Source organism: Octodon degus, unplaced genomic scaffold (assembly GCF_000260255.1).
Source record: "Octodon degus isolate 3935 unplaced genomic scaffold, OctDeg1.0 scaffold00008, whole genome shotgun sequence".
NCBI classification, from domain to species: Eukaryota; Metazoa; Chordata; class Mammalia; order Rodentia; family Octodontidae; genus Octodon; species Octodon degus.
Window position 1 is genome coordinate 1,297,948 of NW_004524584.1, and position 20,465 is coordinate 1,318,412.

Below are 20,465 nucleotides of genomic sequence, written 5' to 3' on the forward strand. Positions count from 1 at the left end.
AAGAACTGGAGAAAGAAGAAAATGGTGGTTTTCCTATTAATTTAATGATTTAAACCCCAGTGGAAATGATTAAGGTGGGGATTGAGAGGTCATACTAGGTAAGAGTGGACTCTAGATCCAAAAAGACTATCCTTATAGAAGGCCAAAAAGGACACAAACAGAATGTAGTTTGAAATGAAGGTAAAATCTGAAGGGATGTGTTTGCAGGATTGCTGTCAAGTACAAGAAACTAGGAAAGAAGCACTGAATGAAAGACTCTCCCTCTGACCTAAAAAAAGGACCAAGATGTATTTTTTTTTCCATCCTGAACTAAATAGATACACTTGTGGTAGAGCTTTTTATGTTTTGTTTTGTTTTGGCTTTTGGTACCAGGAATTGAACTCAGGACCTTGTGCTTACCAGGCAGGCACTTATGCCACTGAGTCATATCACTGGCCCATTTCTGGTGCTTTAAACTAAAACACACCAATTAAATTAAATAAGCATATGGAACAATAGCAGATAAAACTTAGGGTGGCAGTAGGGAATGGAGGCATTGTCCCTCACCACAGCCAGTGTCTTTCATTCCTTCATGACTGTGTGTTGACCATCTGCTAGTGCCAGGCCCATGCTGCTCCCCCCCCCCAGGATGCACTACCCCAAAGCCAGGGCTGCATCCCACATGCATGTAACTACAAGAGCCTGCTATGTATAGGGAACAAGGTGGGTATTGGAATGTAGAAGACCCTTGCAAGCTAGGAAGATTTTGGAGAGGTCAGGCAGGGAGGAATTGCTAGTAAGCACAGTATGCAACCTCAAGAAAAGCACACGGTGCTTGTACCTTATGGGGTGAGGGTGAGGCTTTATTCTGAAAGAATATTGGCCTTTTTTCCTAAGGAATACAAGGTAAGCAGTACATTACTCAGCAGAAATGAACTGAGATCCTCCTTGACCTCTGAGGCACTGCGACAAGTGGTTGGGGCAGGAGTTTGAGAAATTGCTTGAGCCCATTGCAGCACTTCAGTTCCTGTCACACAGCACCTACCTTCTGATTCTGATTTTGGTCCCCTCACAGTCCTTCCCTGAAGCTCCTGAACAGGTTTTCTGTTTGAGCCAGGCTTCTCTGCTGAATTGAAGATGCTATCATTATTCTTGCATTATTTATTTATTTATCATTGCCTTCCCACCAATGTGAAAGATGCCCTGTCTTTTCCTTCCTAATAAATTCTTACAAATTTTTGCACAAAAAGTACCTTCCTCCAAAAAGCCTTCCTCAACAGACCCTTTCCTAACTAGTTTCACTCTATTTGAATTGACTTGGTGCAGCTAGGTAGTTGGCCTGGTTGAGTCAAGTCGTGGGTGCATCCCAGGAGCTCTTTTTATCACTGACCGCCTTTGATCACCACGTGGCCCCTGCCAGACTTCCTCCAGTAGGGAAGGGCTTGTTGCACATTGTTCTCTCCTTTGTTTCATTTTGTGTGCTCATTACTGGGCAATGGACAGGGCACGTAAGTTAATTAATAGCCTGAATTTCATGCACCACGGTTATCAGCCCGACTTTGTCCATCCATGTCATTTATGGCCCTTCTAGGAAGACTGTAGACCATGTTAAGAAATCTTCCTGCCACGCAGTAATAGGCGGGAACCTTTGGCCCCTAGAAGTGGCCACCTGTGTGTGTTGGAGGGGCTGTCCTTCAGATGGCAGTGGATAATGCCTGAGGATGTCTTAAGAAAAATCTCTGCTATTATGTACTTTGGGACTTTCTCTCTTTTATGGCCCTAATTAATAGCCTTCAAAGTTCCTGTAATCAACCACAAGTTTCTCCCCTCAAGGGATCCACCTAAGCAAGATGTATGTCCACCAGCACTGGGTAATTTTTCCTGCCTATTATTATATCATTAAAAAAAAAACATTGTTTTCGTGGTCCAACACCTCCATAAAAAAAAACTTGTAAATCAAACTGTAAGTCAAAATTTATTTTTTTATTTTATTTTATTTTATTTTATTTTTGCAGAGCTGGGGATTGAACTCAGGCTCTTGCACTTGCCAAGCAAGAACTTATTCAACTGAGCTATTTCCCCAGCCCCTGTAAGTCAAAATTTAAATGGAGGATTAGGAATGTAGTTCAGGGGTAGAGCACTTACCTGGCATGTGTAAGGCTCTGAGTTCAATCCCCAGCACTGCAAAAACAAGAAACAAAATCCATGTTCACTAGCAAAATGATTAGAAATTGATCTAAGAAAAAAATATGTATTTACATATCTAAAAAAGAACTCATATCTAAAAGAAGCAACTGTAAGCAAATAATCCAAGTAGAAAATGGTCAGAAGACTTGAGTGGACAATTGCCCAGTGAAAGTAGGACCACAAATAACAACATTAAAAGATGTTCAATATCATTAACCACTGGAAAAATTGAAATTAAAAGCACTACATCGTAGTACTACATACTTATTAGAAGGGCTAATGTTTAAATTTAAATAGCAAACACTAGCAAGAAGGCAGAGGTTTTTAGATCATTTCTACATTGCTGGTGGGAATATAAAATAATAGGCCCATTCTGGAAATGAGTCTGGAAGTTTCTTAAAATATAAAACATATCATACAATGCAGGAATCAGAGAGTTAAGATTTTTCAGAGAAATAAAATTTTATATTCATGCAAAAACCTGTGCATTGATGTTCATAGTCACTTTATTTGTAACAACCCAAAACTAAAAACAACCTAAATGTCCTTCAACAAATGAAAGGTTGAACAAACCATGATAGATCCTTACAATGGCCCATCACTCAGCAATTTAAAAAACAAGATATTGATACTTCAATTTGGGTAGGTATTAGGGCATTAGGCAAAGTGAGACGAGCCATTATCAAAGGGTACATTCTATATGATCCATTTATGTGACGTTATCTGAATAACAGAACCATAGAGATGAAGACACATCAGTGGGTGTCAGGATGGGGGCAAGGGTGAAAGGGTATGGCTTGAAGGAGCCAGGAGAGGGACAGTGTGAGAGTCCCTCTACAGGGACTGAACCTGTAATTATGGTAGTAGCTATAAGAATCTAGTATGTGACCAAATATTATAAAATTCTACACAAAGACATACAAAAATGTGAACATACAAAATATTGGTAAAGTCTGAGATTTAAGTAGTTATTGTCTCAATTGCTCTAATTAACTTCCTGATTTTGATAATGCTTTCTAGTCACACTGGATGTCACCCTCAGGGGACGATAGATGCTGGTACATGGACCTTGTCCCACTACTTTTGCAATACACCATGACCCTATGATTATTTCACAATAAAAGTTTTTAAGTTAAGTCCTAAGGAAAATGATTAAAATAAGACTCACAGGATATATTTATACCCTTAAATACTTATTAATATACACGCAAAATAGTTAAACCAAGATTTTAAGTTATGAAAGGCATTAAAAAAGCATAAAAGTAATAGGAATAAGAGAGTTTTAAAACAAAAATGTATTAATTAATGCATTTCATGGGCCGGGGAGATAGCTCTGTAGAATAAGTGCTTGCCTGGCAAGTGCAAGGGCCTGAGTTCAATCCCTGGTTCCACAAAAAAAAAAAAAAAATTATAATGCATTTCATGAAATTAATGACTTTGAAAATAGTAAAAGAGAACAAACCCAGGAGATTAATCTTTAGAAATAAAATAGAGAACAACTAGCTAATCAAATCAAGACAAGGTGATAAAATTATAAGTATACAAAATCAAAATTAGAATGGTCAATACTACTAATACAGAGAAGATAAAACTAAGCACAATTATTTCTTTAAGAAATGAAAGGGTTTCAAGTAAAATACAAAAGATAAAAATTGATTCCAGAATAGACAGAAAATCTAGAAAGCAATTGCTTTGGATAAAATTGAGAATATTGTCAAAAATAAGTCCCGGGGCCAGATATTTCATAGGATAATTTTTAATAACTCTCCAAGGAACAAATAATATGCAATTGCATTTGTTTGCCCTCACAGTTTACTCTATCTCTCTCTCTCTTTCTCTATCTCTCTGTCTGTCTCCCTATCTCTCTGTCCCTGTGTCTCTGTATCTGTGTCTGTCTGTCTCTGTCTCTGTCTCTGTCTCTTTCTCTCCCTCTCTGTCTGTCTGTCTCTCTCTCTGTCTGTCGCTCTCTGTCTTTCTCTCTCACCCTCTTAGTACTTCTCATTTCCTATGCTTCCATAAAGAACCATTTTAATGGGTTCAGTGCTAACATATCTTTTACAAAATATGCATTGTTTTGTAGTAATACATATCTATTTTGAAACAGGTCCTTATTAAGTCACCAAATTTCTCAGGCTGCACTCAAATTTGTAATCTTTCTGCCTCAGCCTCCCAGATTGTTAGGGTTCCAGGCATGGCTAACATGCTTGGTATCTATTTTTTAGTTATATAAATAGAATTGTATTATACATTATGTTAAGTTTCCTACCTTTTTGCTCCATTTATTATATATTCTTTTAAATCTGTTCATGTTTTCTGTAGACACATAATTAATTGTTCCTAGTTCCAGCATAGTTTTCTGGTAAGCAATCTATTATATTTCACCTCTCTGTGTTCCTAGGAATGGATGCATAAGTTGCCTGCAACATCCCTGTACAATCCCCTCAAGGATGTAAGTGGAAACTGGGGAGAGAAGTGGAAGGACTCAGGGATTATGTAGACCTTATTGCTTGAATGTGGCTCTCTTGGCTCAAGGAGGGCTGTGTCATCTACACATTAGGCCAGTGCCTCCCTCCACCCCCTGGCATTATCCAGCTTTCTACCTCCAGCTCGTTTAATAGCTGTAAAGTGACATTTCATTATTGTCTAATTCACATCTCCACATCCTAATGAGTTTTCACACTAGATCATATCCTTGTTAGAAATCCAAGTTTTGTGTTCTGTTCTAGTAATAACAGAAATAAGTGTTAATAAGTGTTCCACTTATTTTTAAAACTAAATTTGTCATCTTTTTCCTAACCTGCAATAATTCCTTGCCTATCCTAGATATTATTTACTTATCAGGTTGTTGGTTTTATAACAATTATCTTCCCCCATTCTGCTAGAAATTAACCTTTTCAATTGTATCCTCTGTTGAACACAAATCTTTCATTTATATGTAAAATTTTTGCCTCACGGCTCTTCTCATGGAATATCTTCCCCCTATTTGATCATTTTAGTATCTTTTAATAGAGGTTTCAAGGTTTCTCCATAGACAGCTGGTGTTTTTGCTTCTGCTAATTCCTAGACTACATTTTTTGTCTTTGTGAGCAATTTCTTCTTTTTAAATTATATTTTAATAAGCTATGGATGCACAAATTAATCTTATTAAGTTTTATAGATTGTTCTTATATCTAGAAAACTTTCTGAATTGTCTTATTAATTCTGATTGGGAGTTGATTCTTATTTTTCCTGAGTAAATAATTATACAGCCTCAAGTAATGATAATTATAACTGCTCACTTAAACATTCCTTCTGTAAAATAATCTATAAAAGAGAGAAAAAAAAGATAAGCTTCTAATTTCATTTTACAAACCAATATAGTAAAAACTCACAAATGCATGTATAAATATTTCAAACACTATCAAATATAATCCAGATACATGTTTACAGCAGAAATATCTTGAGTTGTGCATCATAGTTCTAGAATATAGACTGTACACCATATACAAAGAATATCAAATAAAGCAATGAAGTACATCTGAGATAGGGCCTACACATCTCTATTTTATAAAATTTTATCAGTAAGTCTGAGATGCATATAATTGACTTAAACTTTTTAAAAAAGAAAACAGACTCATAGCCAATTCAGATTTTAAACAATAACTAAAATATATTTTTGTTCTATATCATCGGACAAAACAACTAAGACCCAGGGAAACTCAAAAGAACCATTTAAAAAATGCAACAATTTTAATAACGATGTCAATTCCCAGACTCTATGGACATTTCCATGTGTTTCCATATTACTCAGTCAAAGAGAAAATCAGCCAGATGTGATGGCACACACACTCAGGAGGCTGAGGCAAGAAGAATGCTGCAAGTTTGAGGCCAGCCTGGGCTACATAATGAGCTCAAGGCCAGCCTGAACTATGTAGCAAAACCTTGTCTCAAGACAGAAAATCATATGTTGTTGAACATCCAGTATCAGTAAAAAACACATAATTTAAAAAATAAAAACTTAGTAAAATAGATATGGATGTCTCATCTTCTTAGCATGATATATTAGACTAAAAACGGACTAGTCTTACTGGCAAAACATTAAAAGCATTTCTACTAAAATCAATGCAAAACAAGAATGTCCAATGTTATTGTACTTATATCTTCCTGGAAGGATTAGCCATTGCTATTGGATAATCAGAAACAGTAAGAGCATACCAAGTGGAAATACCAAGGCTACCAAGCATACCAAACGGGAAAAATTCATTATTTGCAGATGCTATGATTGTATACATGAATAGTGATCTCATGAAACCATTGTTTCTCAACCAAAAAATGTTCTGGAGATCCTGACTCAGTCTACTGCCATACACTAAGATTGCTTATGTGATTCTTTAACAGATACCACTTCCCTAGAGTCATTCTTTCAAAAGACCAGTATTAGAGAAGTCAATGTTTTTACAAGGTTCTGAGACCATTTCTGTAAAAAAAAAAAAAAAAAAATGAACTCTGGCCTGTAGAGTATGGGGTGAGACTGCAGCAGACTGTACTGTTAAACAAGAACTCTTTACAAATTTCAGGACTGTAGTTATCTTTTTTTTTTTTTTTTTTTTTTTTTTTTTGGCGGTACTGGGGATTGAACTCATGACCTTGAACTTGCCAGGCAAGCACTTACTCTACTGAGCTATCTCCCCAGCCCTGTAGTTATTTTCTTATGGAAAATTCACAATTGTAAAAGAACTGATGGAGGTATATAAGAATAATGCAATAGTCAACGCAAATTGGTTGGCTGCCTGCTATCATCCAAAACAAAGACAATAAAACCATTTCCTAAAAAAACAAGAGCAAAATAGTGCTTGTTGCATAATGGTTAAGTCTACCTTCCTGGTGAATATCATACCAAGTTTATAAATTTGAGTGATACATGTTTACAGCAGAAATGTCTTGAGTTGTGCATCATAGTTCTAGAATATAGACTGTACACCATATACAAAGAATATCAAATAAAGCAATGAAGTACATCTGAGATAGGGCCTACACATCTCTATTTTATAAAATTTCATCAGTAAGTCTGAGATGCATATAATTGACTTAAACTTTTTAAAACAGAAAACAGACTCATAGCCAATTCAGATTTTAAACAATAACTAAAATATATTTTTGTTCTATATCATCAGACAAAACAACTAAGACCTGGGGAAATTCAAAAGAACCATTTTCAAAGACTTTTAATCAGTCTTAAAATTAAAACATACAAAAGTGAGGCACTGGCAAATCTGTAGGGACTTTCTATAAGGTGTGAAGTTTGTGAAGAATTTACATTAATAACATCTCAGCCTAAGAAAAATAGTATCTCTTCTGATTTGACAGCTCTGCCCATGCAACCCACCCAACTTATTTCTAGTCTCTCTCTCTCTCTCTCTCTCTCTCTCTCTCTCTCTGGTAGTAGGGGTAGGGGAGCTAGAGATTAAGCTCAGGACCTTCTCATTGAACTATATCTCCCACTTTTGTTTAATTTTGTTCATTTTGAAATAGGATCTCACTTACTACATTGCTTAATTGCCCGAAGTAAGTTCCAAGTTTTGACCCTCTGCCTTAGCATCCCAGAGTACTAGAATTATGGGCATGTGCTACCATTCCTGCCTCCATCATCTTTTTTATGGATAGAAGAACAAATCTTTGTGATTGTCCAGGAACCCTCTGGGAAATATCAAAGAATCTTTTAGGTATAAAAGATATCCTGAAAGCTTTCGTTTATTTTTTTTCTATATTTCTTACCTGATTTTTGAAAGGCAAACATCAAAAGGGTTGTTGCAGATTTGGAAATTTGATTACAATAGGTAATAGGTGACTTAGAAACAGTATTCCATTGCCTGGTGAATCAAAACAACAATAAGACACTTACAAAAATAAATATAGAGGGTAAAGAGATTGAAAAGAACTTTGACATTTTTATAAGTGAGGAATTTTCTTCCCCATTTCATTCCTCTTCCTCTTGCCTGTTCTCCTTTCTCACGTTCTATTCCTCTTTTCCTCTCTTTCTCCTTCTTCATAATTAAGAAGTTAACATATAAAATTGTTCAGGTCAGTCACAGAGTCTTTGCTTCTTGGAAGATTACACAGATAGTAAATAGGTAATCAACTATCCTGGCTTCCCCAGGAGTGTTTCAGTTTTAGCACAGAAAGTTTTGATCCAAGAAATCCTTGGGTCACAAGTAATATAATAAGGAATCCTGGTCACCTAGCAGAGACTAACTGTATAGCTGGTACACTGTGTCAACTTGAGGGGTCCGAAGCTTAGCTGGATTGGCTCAGCAACTCCACACCCGAGTGACTCAGAACTTATAGGGTATACAAAAGGGTTGAGGAAGGCTTCTGTACACCACTTCCTTGGAGGAACTTGATCAAAGCAGCCACGCCACTGCAGAGGAGCTCCGATCTTTGCAGCAGCCACCACCACTTTCTCAGAGGAGTTCCAGTCTCCACAGTTAGCATACAAGGAAGAGACAGAGGCTTGATAGATGCCGCAGCTGCTGCTCATCCTCTGGTCTTCACTGTTTTCTGCCACCATGAACTGCTGCTGTTTGCCTTGGAGCCAGCAGAGTACGTACTGAAACCTTCACTAACTGTGAGCTAAATAAACCTTTCCTTCCTTAATTGTGGGTGTTGGGTATTTGGTCCCAGCAATGACAGAAAAGTAATTGAGACAAAATTTGGTACCAGAGGAGTGGGGTCCTTACGTGACTAAATCTGCCCATGTGGATTACAAGCCTATCATTTATGTGAAGACAGGGGAAAGATTCAGAGACATTGCCTACAAGAGAAGCACTGGAACACACCAGAATGCTAAAGAAATCTTGCCTGTAAAGGTCAGGCTGGGGAGGTTTCTTTTGGGAAGAAAGACTACATTGGTTGTTGTGATATAAGAGAATGAAACTCCCACCCTGAAAGGTACCTAGAAAAGTTTGTGTTCTCTAAAACTGAAGAATTAATTTTAGGAACACATGAAGTTAAGAGCAGAATATATTTATTGGAGAAAGATAGCTGCTATTTGAGAGGACAGAGGGGAACTGAGTGGATTTCCCAGGAAACTGTCTCTTCCAGGGATTTTTATAGAGTAAAACCATGTCGTGGGGCAGACATAAAATAAAAAACATGAGAACTTCCTTAGGTGGGCAAGAGGTGGAACAAAACTATGGTCAATCAATAAGGTTACAAGCACCTTTGCTCAGGTAAAATTGACTAAATCCAGGACTAAATGAGGAAGCAACTAACTTAGCAAGCGGGCATGAATATGGAACAGAGTCTCTTCCTGGTGAGGGTTGGGTTAGTGACTCTTTCTGGCTCTTTCAAGGTGATTGATACCTATTTAGAATATCAATCCCTTATGCCATCCCCAGGGAAATATGTTGCTACATTTGTTTACCCTTTTGTCTGGAGTGGGCAACAACAGATGTGTCTGTCTCTTCCAAAGTTGCAAAATCACCTGTCTCCCATTTTGTCTCCTTGAGGGCCTAGCCTTATCTGACTGCCTATAATATTTCTATCTAATTTAGCTGCCTAAAACAGTTTGACTCCAGATGATGTGTGTTATGGCTTGGCAGAAAGTTTGTCTGAATTTTGCTCACGTCATGCCGGCCCCACCCTGGGGGCATGCTGAGACTGGGCATGGTGGTGTGTGCCTGTAATCCCAGCTCTTGGGAGGCTGTAAACAGGAGGATCACTATGAGTTCAATCTAGTAGTGAGACCTTGAACACCCTGTAGACCCTTCCTTAAAATAAAAAAAAATAATAAAAAAAATCAACAAATACCAAGAACTTCTGTTTGTGGAAAAGCAAAAGCTTATGTGTTTTCCTGTCACAATCATTTCCCATGTACTTGTAACCATGCATGGTCTTTATAACTTTTAACTGAAGTAATCAGGTTTTATTTTATAAAGAAAAACTGAGTGACTAAGAACTTTGTGTTGAACTGAAGCATTTTAGTAGATTAATGAAGCTTGCAATACAACTCCTTACTGTCCCATGTATTCCTCTGTGCATAAATGAGGATTTTCATTACCTTGCTTGAATCATTGCTACAGCTTCTCTTATGGTATATAAAAATAAATACATTTATTTTTAATAACCAAAAAGTCTGTGTTCTATTCTATTTGGAAAGCACCTAGATATCTGTTGGTTATATACTAAACAATTTAATTTAATGTCAATTCAAGATTTTAGTTACCTAAAGATTTTAGAAATTGTCTTCAAGCCAACAGATTACAAGACATAGCTACTGCTGAAATAAAAGGTCTTCAAAATAGTTTAGTTTAACTGAACATAAATTTTCCAATGGAGACCAGACAGGGACAACACCAGTTCAAAAAAGCCCAGCTGCCATGGTATGGAAAAGTGGGTCTCTTTTCACTTAGATCACAGAGGATATTGGCCAGTCATAGAGGACACACCAGCATGCCACAAGCCTTCTATTTCTCTGACCCACCTCCTCAAAAGCCTGCCAAAAAACCACTGTGGAAAAAACCTCATAGCCTGTGATAGGCAGCTTCTCTACTCTGCTCACACAGGGAGGTCCCTCTCAGGTTTACCAGTAAACCTGCTCAGACAGTTCAATCTGTGTCCCTCTTTTCCAGTGTGTATGTGTGTGTGTCTTAGTTATGGTTTACAGGGTCTCACTATGTCGATTGGACTTGTAGTGATCCTCCTGTTTTCAGCCTCCCAAAGATCTGGGATTACAGGTGCGTGCTACCACGTCCAGTCTCACTCACCTTCTCAGCACACCCCGGAGGCGGGGCCCACACAGCAAGCCAGGGATCAAACTTGGCCACTGCATCTGCCTAAACGGGCTCTTTAATCTGCTGCGCTATTTGGCAGGCCCTCACTCTTTTTGTTTTGTTTTATTTGTTTACTTGTGTGAGGGTCTCTATGCAGTTCAGATTGGCCTTGAACTCAGTATGTGGCATAGGCTGGCCTCAAACTCACAACAGTCCTCCTGCCTCAGCCACCCAAGTGATGGGATTACAGGTGTGTGTTACCACACCAGGCTCCCACTCATGTTCATTTTTAATGATCTTAAGTATTATGTAGGAGTTATGTTAGTTACCTGATTAGAAAAATGAAGGAGGAGGAGGAGGAAGAAGAAGAAGATGGAGGACAAGGAGAAGGAGAGGAAGGACAAGAAGAAGAGAAGAAATTTAGGAAAACATAACAGGTAGAATAAAATGTTTGTTTTTGCTACATTTAATAGTGATAAATTAGAAAAGATAAATTTGTTTTTATTAAGCCTATATTAGTCAACTAGTCTTATTTGCCAAGCAATTTACTTCAGTTATATGAATTTAGATTCCTAAACGATTTTTGAGTTAGCTTCAGAAAGAATAATTTTCAGCATATTAAAGAATCAAAAGTTTAATTACCTTCCATATTAGGAATTTTATACCAGCATTTATTTATTTTCTAACCCAATTAGAGAGAGCTTTTTAATTTAAAAGACTTTGTAATCCAATCTATCTATGCCCTCCAGAAATAGCAATATATACTCAAATATTGAGGGATAATGCCCCTTTCTAATTATAGGCAAAGAGCCTATAGTTTCTATTTTAACCACAAGTTGAATGATATAAAAGACACAAAATATATAAGCAAAGCCAAAACTTTCACCATTTCAGATATCAGAGATGTTCTTCCTAGTGCATGAAAAATTTAGCTAACTTGTGTTTAAAAGGCAAACGCATACACAAATAAACAAAACAAAAAATGTTGAAACCATATTATTCTCTGTCCTCTCTAACTCAATAGAGTACTGCAGGTATAGATCACTCGGCTACACGCTCAGACCACACTGCCACATTCTCATTCGTTGCTGTCCCTAGGAGGTATAACTTACTGGATGAAAATGAACAGAAACCAAAAACCTAACAGAATTAATTAGGAAGGGGGACAAATCCAGAGAAAATAAGTTGGCAATGTCTATCACCACTCCAGATTCAATTCAAGAAACCAAGGGAGAAACACCTGATTGAGCTGCTCACGAGGCACATCCTGGGTATAGTTCACCTGGCTTCGTCAGGTGCATTTCTTGTGTAACTCATAAGACTCCAAAATGGTTAAGAGATATCTTTTAAAGGTAAAAATCATGATTTGCACATAAAGTGAATACTTTTCAAAGATTTTTAATTAACTCATTAATTATTAAAGAAACCAGTTGCAATGATTGGTTCAAATGAAGATTTGCTGAGACTTATGCTCCCTGCTGAAAAAAGCCTGCTTTGCTGTGGTCCAAAAAATCATCGCATAGCTATAAGCCAGAAACATCTGCATTAGGATCAGTGCTGCAAGTTAACTTCTGCTTCCACACAGCTGGAAAATAGTCCTTTCCAAAGGCAGAGATAACCTGGGTGGGCGGGGCTGGACAGAACACTCACTCGTATTTTCTGATGTATTTCAACACTTTTCACAAAAGAATAAAGGTGGTATAAACCCACAAATGCACAGACTGTGAAAGAGAAGACAGTGGCAGATGAACAGTGGTGGGAAAATGGAAAAGTGATTGTATGAATGGTATTTGGGAAGTAGGAGGAAAATGTTCAAATGGAAAGAAGAGCAAAGGAAGAGAGGAGAATGGAAAAGGGAAAAAAGAAAATAGAAGGGAAAAGTTCTTATAAATAAGGAGATTAAGAAGGATTGAAGGGAGGGGGAAAAGAATGGAGGAAAGAATTAAGATGTATTATGTACAGGTACAAATTCCCTGTGATGAATGTGATCATTATGTATTTCAAAAGTACCAATAAAATTAATTTTAAAAAAATTTTAAACTCACACTGGCACATAGGAAAGGATTTTTTAAAAGATTCTTTAGTTAATAAAAAGACTAGCAGCTCAACTTAAAATGAAGACAAGACATAAAAGATAGCTCACAGGGGAAAAAAGAGATTCACAACTACATATTGAAAATATGCTCAATACCGATAGTCAACAAAATCCACATTTAAACATCAAAATACATTTCTACAAACCTATCTAATTGGCAAATAGATTCAAATCATTTTGCTAATGTACAAGAATGTGGTAAAATAAAAACTGTCATTCACTGAATCAACCTACATTCAAACTACTTTGACATTTTTTGTGATGAGCACAAAACAGATGTACACAATGATCAGAGTAGCATTGTTTGTAATTAAAAGTAATAGAAAGCAACAGAAATGATCTTCAACTCAGAACCAGCTAAATCAGTTATGGTGCTTGTGAACAGTGGGATGCTATGCAGCAATCAGAGAGAGTGGGGCACTTCTTTCTGTCTTGATAAGAAAAATCTTCCAAGAGATATTAAGTAAAAAGAAAACTATGGATCCAAATTTGCTCCTCCTATAGTCTGAAAGTATTTCCCAAAATTCATGTTTGAAACCTCATTTGTAATGCAACAATATTGAGAGCTGAGACCTTCGGATAAGTGTTTGGGTTGTGAAGGCTCTGTCCTTGTGTGGATGGAGTGATACCCCTAGACAGGCAGCAGTGGGTTTCTGCTCTCTTCACTTCCCAGCTTCCGCCATGTGAGAATGCAGCAGGAGGGGACTCACTGATTGCCAGATGTCAATTTTAGGGCAACTGAGCTACATTCCACCCTCTTACATTTATTTATTTACTTACTTACTTACTTACTTACTTACTTACTTACTTCTTTGCTGCTTAAGTCACTAAATTGCCCAAGCTGGACTCAAACTTGCAAATCCTCCTACCTCAACCTCCTAAAATCTTAGGATTTCAGGCATGTTTCACCCTACCCATTCTTTGTGGATTGATTAACCAATCTTGGATATTCTCTTATAACAGCACAAAACATGGTTGTATTTTACTTTTTCAATCAAAAAATAAGAAAGAATATATAACCTTGCATTTAATTTTATGTGCATGTCTCAAGAAATTAATATACTTTCCTGTTTGATAATAGCAGGGGTGTGAACTGAACATAAGTGAATCAAACTTTTCATTGAATATCTTTCCATAATAATTGAATTTTGAACTATGCAAATATATTAGTGCAATAAACCAAGAGTAGATATGTAAATAAAACAGTTCATATTTCTGACATGAAAATATTTACACAATAAACTAGGTGAAAATATCAAATATTCCCTCAGTCTCAAGGAAGGAAAGGTCAACCAGAAGTGGTTCTCATTGGGTAAGATTGCCAAGGACACTCCAGGGACTCTTGAAGAAGAAGGGACAGAACCCTTGGGGAGAGGTGGTTCGTTCTGATGCCTGCCAGATTACCATCTATTCCTAAACATTTCCAGATGGTGGAGGGAGGCTGGGAGTGAGGCAGAAGATTAGGGAATGGCAAACTGGCTGAACAAGTGGGAGTGGCCTGTCAATCACAAAACAGTTCGCAAACTGTGTACCTGGGAAAGCACTATCTTCACTTCTTCTGTTGTGAAACCAAGGAGGTCTTGATAGGATTGCCTGGACATGAGGTCAGTGTGAAGACTGAGGGATACGAAAGGTTTCCACCATTAACCTCATGCCTACTGTGAGCTCTCTCAGTGACCTGCCCTCAAGCTGGAAAGCCTACTTCTCTTCTTAACTTTAATAAATACAAAAATATCACTGTCTTTTTGTATGTCTTGGCCAATTCTTTGTTCAAGATACCAAGGACCTGCAAAGTGTGTATAGACAATCAAAGTCCAGTACTAGGTGGACAGGAGAAGGCCCCTTGCCATAACTCTGAGCCAGGAAGTAAAGAAAATTTGTGACTTGCCCTGCCTTTGTAAAGCAAAAGTAAAGAAGGGGCACAATTTACATGGAAAATCAAGTCAAGGCCCAGTACTGTCTGGTGGCATAAATGCAACCCAAATCTTCCCCCTTGGGCCTCCAGGTAGAGGCAAATCTGATTGCTCATCCCCAGCCTTGAGCGCAGAAGATTTACTAAGGGATCCTCAGGAGTTCTGTGTCTGGTATTTCACCTCTGACCACAAGGGGAGCAGACTTCCTTGGCTCTAGTGGCCTCATAAGGCTGTTAGGGTGGGAGATGGATGTCCAAGGTGGCACAGACAGGTGCTCCTGGGCTGGGGAGATAGCTCAGTAGAATGAGTGCCTGCCTGGCAAGCACAGGGTCCTGAGTTCAATCCCCGGCAGCACAAAAATAAATAAATAAATTAAATAATAATGATAATATTAAGGGCCAGGGAAGTAGCTCATTAGAATAAGTGCTTGCCTTATTCTAAGTACAAGGGCCTGAGTTCAATCCCCACTTTCACCAAAAACAAGACAGGTGCTCCTCACCAGCAGCCAGGCCCTGGCTCACACAGAGGGACATGCTTTCCAGTAGCTTCCTTGCCCCTACACTGCCTGAGGGCAGCTATGGCCATGGTCATTACTAACACCTGTTCTTGAGGCCTGGCTCTCCCAGGTCCAGGATCAGTACCTGCAGATGTGACTCTGGGAGGGAGCCCTACAGGATTTACCCTTCCCCTGCCCTGGACCTTCGGCGCTGCTCTGCTTGCCGTACATGTGAGCCTCATGGCGATGTTAGCATGCACTTCAGCCAGTGTCAGAATCACCTGAGGAGTTAACAGAAAAGCCTGGGATAGCAGCACAGAACCTGCCTTTCATGTCTTCACACAGTGACTGAATGATTCTCGCAGGAGCGAAGTTGGAGTAACATTGCAATAGACGGGGTTCAAAGATTATCCAAGTTAATTTTCAATAATGTCTGGAGAGATAAATATTGTTTTCATTCATACATAAGCCCAGAAAGAAGAGTTTCTGGATTCAAATTCATCATCTTTTTACTAGCTGTGTAATCTATGGGAAGGCACTTACCCTCTCTGAACCTTGTTTCATGATCTTTAAGGTGAGAATTCAATTACATCCCCTCCGTGGAAGGGCCACAGCAAGTGTTCAACAGACACAACAGAAGGTCACAATTTTCTTCTAATCATGCATCAAGCCATGTATTGGAAATAGAACACTATAATAAAAATTTTTGAACAGATACATCTTCATTAATTTTAGCACATCAGGTGTCATTTGATAAATGGTGAGAGATTACCTGGACAAATATCTTATTGATTAATTCACCAAAGTTTTTATTTAATTTGAAGTTTTTAAAAAATGAATTTCTGGTAGCTCACAGCATCACTGGCAATCAAAGTCCTTCTCTTCTTCAGTCCCCATGATGTGCAGAAATTTGGGGTTTTCTGCTACAGAAAGATCCTTCCTAGCTCTTACCTGCGTTAGCTTATTACAAGAGATGTTTGCACTAATTAGTCATCTCTAAAAAGTTGTGACTAGTCTATTTAGGATTGTGAACCTATAACTAAAACAGATTATTATAGCCCAACTTTCCCAGTGCTCCAAGTGCACACTGATCTAAAGGTAATTGTTTTACGCATCTGCACTTGTTTAAGCTGACTGAGTTACCTCAAGCTACTTTGTTAAAACTTGACTAATTTTTCCAGTGCCATATGGTGGCATGCTCCAACAAACACTATTAAATATGTTATTGTGATATATTTACATTTTTTATAATAAAAAGGTTAGGTTTTCTATGTCTAAAACAATAAGGTTTTCTTAAGATATTAAGATACCCTTGCTTAAACTTATAAAACTAAATTTAAAAACAAAGGTTCTATATGGTACTTAATCTTGTGTTTTCCATTGTTAAACTTTGGTTACTTGTTTAAACTGAGTTTTAAAAACTAAATCAAACATTGGTTTATAAAATATTTTCAATGCTGGCCAAATAGCTCAGTGGATTAAAGCACCTGCTTATGCAGACAGTGGCAAGAGTTTGATCCCTGGAGTGCTGTGCCAGACCCCCCTCCCAGGATGTACTGAGACTGCAATTGAGAGTGGGCGTGGTGATGTGCACCTGTAATCCCAGCTCTTGGGAGGCTGAACACAGACGGATCACTACGAGTCCGATCTACATAGTGAGATCCTGGAGACCCTGTAATAAAATACAAAAATAAATAAATAGATAAATATAAATAAAATATTTTCAATAACCAACTTATGATGGCTTAAATAAACTACTCTTGTTTTGGAGGAAAGTCCAAGACCAGAAGGAAAATGCTCCACACTGAGAAGTTTCAGAAGGCAAGGTTAATTGTAACCCTAGCAGGCCAGTAGACTTAGTCCAAATCACCAGCCCAGAGTCTGGTTTCAATTCTGTTTGAATATCATTTGTTAATCCTTGCTGAAAGCAGGTTATCACATGATTGGTTGCATGGAATACAAGAATTATGTCATATACTGTCAGGTGATTTGGTTAAGCAGGTTTACTTAAAAGGAATAGTTTGTTATCAGACAGGAATATTCTGGAAGGGCGGGGATCTGTGCTGAATGGGTACAAATGAATGTGTCCTTAATTGGGCCAGTATGTGCTAGAAATAAGGCACAAAGTCCTTGAAGCAAGCTTAAACAAAACTAGATATGTACATATTTTAAGTTGAAACCACAGACATTACAGCTAGATGCAGTCCGGTTGACCTGGCTGGCTATTTGGAAGAAGCAGCTGGGCGCAGACAGTCAAAGCTAACTGAGCTCTGAGGCCTAACAACGTTGAATTCAGCATGAGCACAGTCACAGACTACTGATTGATTTCTAATTTCTAGTGTCAGAGTTTTATAAGCTTGCCATTACATTATTATCTCAGTTTATGACATAACATATATGTGGTTATACATAGAGTGGTTCAGTATCTTGGTTCACAAACTTCATTCATTCCATGATTCTGAGAAAGATAGCTGCATTCAAGTTCATGCAGGGAAAATGGCCAATGTTTGCCACCCTGTGCAGAGTTCAGAAACATTGATAAGCATTCATGAACAGAGAGGCATTACTCTTTGTGTAATGTATACATTACACAATGTATAGAGTAACTAATGTGTTTGCCTTTTTATACACCATATACCTACTTCTTAAACCAAAATATGTCATCTCTCTCTTAAGTTTGTCCCCACCATTTAAAACTTGATCAATACCTACTGGCTTTAATTAACGAACAACTTATCATTATATAAATAAAACACACTTGCATATTGGGTAAGAGATCTATTTGTGGTCAGCAGCACTATTCTAAGAACCTCTATAGATGTCCTTTAATTCTTGTCAGTGTTGTTACACTCTATAAATATAGTTTTTAAAAAATCTAAATTCTTCTTTAAGAATATGAACTAAGAGCTGGTTGTGGTGGTACTGGGTGTGGTGCCACATGCCTGCAACCCAGAACTTGGGAGGCTGAGGCAGGAGGACTACTGTGAATTCAAGACCAGTATCAACTACATAAGGTCCCTGTCTCAACACAGAGTGTGTATGTCCCCCCAAAAAAAAACTAAGTAAAGATATACAAAAATTTGTTTATATAGCTGTGACACTAATTATCACTAAGTTTACAGTACATTAAATGTATTTGTATCTCCTAAGTGTTCAGACCTTCAAACACACAAAACTGGAAAAAAAAAAAAACCCAAAAACTTATGTTAGTGTCTTCCTTACTGAAGTTTTTTGTAGTGGTAAGACTTTTACAGTTGTTGTATGATTGTGTTATAATGGTGTGTAACTCATGGTTGCTAAGTGACATCTCCAGGCTTTTAAAATCCTCTATGAGATCGTTACATATGCCACAGGTCCCTAGATATAAAAATCTTTAGAGTAAATTTTTAGGTAAAAATTCAGTTATTGTATGCCACTCCTTTTTCCTGCCTGCATAATCTGTTAATGAAGATTAAAACAACAATGTGCCAGGGACAAGGACCGTTGTTCTGAGTAACACCAGATCTCCATGTGACTAGCAAAGATGCCTAGCCCTATGGAGACAAAAAGAGAGGCAGGCTACAGCCTTGGGCTGGTTTGCATATGCAAGGTGGTCTCAGATATGGCGGGCTGCTCATATAGTTTGTCAGTCAGCATTTTACTAGAGAAACAGATGTGACACAAGATGTACAAATGTTTAAGTTATTAACAAGATTGGCTTATGAAGGTCAGCTGCAAAGTTGGATGAGGGAGCATGCAAAGGGCGTCTGCTCACTGGAAACTGAAGGATTGAGTCCAAGGTCTGGAGCTCAGTGCAGTGTCTGTGCAAGTCCGTATCAGGAGGCTGAGGGATCTGCAATGGAAGGCTGATGAACATACATGGGAAGGCTGAAGAATCCAAGGCGGAAGCTGAAGTCTGTGCTAGAAACCAGGAGATGATGTCCACGCTGATGGTGGAGACAAGTGCTCCTCCAGAGCATGGAACCCTGTGTCCTTCCTCATTCCCCTTTTATATCATCTGGGTGATAAGCCACCCTAGGGCGGCTCCTCTACACCTACGGTGTAGAGGAGCTGATTTAGTTACGCTTGTAAACCTCTCAAGTTGACATGATCCACCACTATACAGCCTGCCCACAAGGGCCCTAATCATGGTCCCATCTTTTTCCCTCACCCTTTGTATCTTAGAGTGAGAAAGAACATCTTAAATACTTACAAATAGCTCAATGTTTGTCTACAAAATGTCACCTTTAGATTTTATTTTATAAACCTGCAGCCAATTTAAATGATTTTTCTCCCAATATAAGTTAAACAATAAAAAAGACAAGACCTCAAATTTGGGTTTATAAGAGAGAGAGGGCTGAGAGATAGCTCATTAAAGTAAGTGCTTGCCTGGCAAGCTCAAGATCCTGAGTTCAATCCCTGGTACCTCCAAAAAAAAATGCTCTCCTATTTTTCTCTTAATTCAATGAGAAAGATTTGTACTAATACTGTTTGGACAGGGCATCATGTCTGCATCTTGTACTATGAATAACTATTACAAAGACAACAATATGCAATGTATTAATTATTGAAACTGTTCTATTAATTGGTTTTGAAACTATATCATTGCTATTTCTCAATAAAATTAATAAAAATATATATTAAAGAGAGAGTAAATAAATATCCCATTTAACAATCTACAGCTATTTTCTGTAGCATTATTCTATACTAAATAAGGGTTTAAATATACTTTCAGAGATTAAAAAAGAACCTAATATTTCTGACCTAATAGTGTCAACATAACTGTTGTACTAAAATGTTATCCTTTCCTCCTGATCTCAAGTTCTCCCTGTAAAACTTTGGGTTATTTTATTTTATTTTATTTCATAATTTTGTTGGTAAACAGATAGCAATGAGACAGTTTCAAATCAAATCGCTAGGACAGTTTCAATAACTAACACACTACATACATTCTTCTTAGTGGTTAATTCCTGTACAAGATGTGGACTTGAGATCCTATTTACAAACACCATTAGAACAAATCATTCTATTTATTAAGAGAATGCAACTATATATCTATCCCAACC

At 37.7% G+C, this 20,465-nt stretch overlaps 1 protein-coding gene across 1 annotated transcript in view; it reads left to right on the plus strand.

Moving 5' to 3' along the window:
- The first annotated feature begins 8,713 nt into the window (after window positions 1–8,713).
- Window positions 8,714–20,465, plus strand: part of Rbp2 (retinol binding protein 2) — a 49,952-nt gene continuing 38,200 nt past the window's right edge. The window contains exon 1 of the mRNA XM_023704913.1: window positions 8,714–8,745. The gene's annotated coding sequence lies outside the window, so the exon portion shown is untranslated. The remainder of the gene's footprint in view (window positions 8,746–20,465) is intronic.